The sequence below is a fragment of the Xenopus laevis genome, chromosome 6L, assembly GCF_017654675.1.
Source record: "Xenopus laevis strain J_2021 chromosome 6L, Xenopus_laevis_v10.1, whole genome shotgun sequence".
NCBI lineage: Eukaryota > Metazoa > Chordata > Amphibia > Anura > Pipidae > Xenopus > Xenopus laevis.
This window is the reverse complement of record NC_054381.1, coordinates 142162279-142164137: the sequence shown is the minus strand read 5'-3', so window position 1 is coordinate 142164137 and position 1859 is coordinate 142162279.

Here is a 1859-nt window from a genome sequence, read left to right as displayed (position 1 = left end):
AGCTACACCTGTTAACACGTTGCATTTTGATTTGCTGACTGATTCACTCACATCCCTTGGCAAGTTCGTTCTAAAATGGAGACTTTCTAGCGGAAGCGCTGTGTAGCAGAAAGAGCCTAAGGCAAGGGAATAAAGCCCCTGGGCAGTAATGGTGCAAAAAGGCTGGCAGGGTTCCACAAGCACATATATTGCTATGGCAACAGATGACACTTGCAGCCTCTCAAAGGGTCAATCCAGGACAAAATAAGGTCTAAGGGCAGAGACACACGGTCAGATTCGGGGAGATTAGTCGTCCAGCGACAAATCTCCTCTTCTTCGGGGTGACTAATCTCGCCGAACTGCCTTCCCCCTGGCTAGAATGTAAATCGCCAGCTGGATGGCACTTGGAGTGCTTCGTTCGGGCAACTTTGGAAAATAAAGCGCTCTTAGTGCCATCCCGCTGGAGATTTACATTCTAGAAGGCGGGAAGGCAGTTCGGGGAGATTAGTCGCCCCCGGAGAAGAGGAGATTGTCGCCGGGCAACTAATCTCCCCGAATCTGACCTTGGGTCTCTGCCCTAGATGGGCAAGGGGAAGTTGCTCATTGTGTGGGACTGATTGCTACTGGGAGACCACTGAAGCATCCACGTCCCTCTGCTCAGTTGGATTATCTGATCCAGCCTTTCTGGAGGACGGTATTACATGGAACACTATGCGGCAGAGTTATCAAGGATCGAATATGAAATTCGAATTTGAGATTTCGAATTGTTTTTTTGGTCAAAACTCACTAATTCGAATTGGGAATAATCCAAACTCGATTAGAATTTTGAGATTTATCAAACCTTTACCCTGGGAATAATTTGAGTTTGACTATTTGCCACCTAAAACCTGTCGAGTTCATGTATAAGTCAATGGGAGAGGTCGAGTGACCCATTTGAAGATGTTAATAGCCATGCTGACATTCGAGTTTTAACTATATTTGAGTTTGATTCAAGTTTTAGAGTCTGTAAAATGTGTTTGCGTTTAGATATTAGATTTTTTTTTATCAAATAACCTCCCAATTGAATTTCGAGTATATTCGAATTTATTCGAGTTAAAAAAAATTCACATGAATTCGAAATCTGACCTTTGATAGTCAGAAGGTGCTGGGTTTACTTGATGCGATTGCTGGCACCGACTGATACCAGTTGGATTATCTGATCCAGCCTTTCTGGAGGACAGTATTACATGGAACACTATTGGGCAGATTTATCAAGGGTCGAATATGAAATTCGAATAGTTTTATGGTCAAAACTCGAACCTTTTCCCTGGGAATAATTCAAATTCATCTATACGCCACCTAAAACCTGCCAAGATCATGTATAATCAATCCCATTGATTATACATGATCTTGGCAGGTTTTAGGTCCATAGCCTTCCTGACATTCAAGTTTTTTATTTATTTATTTTTTTGACGAAAAAATTAGATTCTAGTTTAGTCGAATTTGATTACAGTTTTCTAGTCTGTAAAATTAGTTCGCGTTTTAGATATTCATTTTTTTTTTAATCAAATAACCTCCCAATCGAATTTCGAGTATATTCAAATTCAAAAAAAATTCACATGAATTCGAAATGCGACCTTTGATAAATGTTCCTCCCCGAATACTAATCTTGAGATTGGTTGGCTCTTGACTCTCCTGCTCCTAACAGCATCTGCCCCCTGTGCATGGGTGCGAGCCATTAGGAATTCTGGGAGTTTTGCTCTTTGCAAAATGGCCAGACTATCCAATTTGATATCTGCCTCAATTATTTGATTTTCTTCCTGATTTCACCCAATCAAAAGTCAAGTATGAAAAAGCTGCACTTGTCTAATATCTCATACCAAGTCAAAAGCCATCCAAAA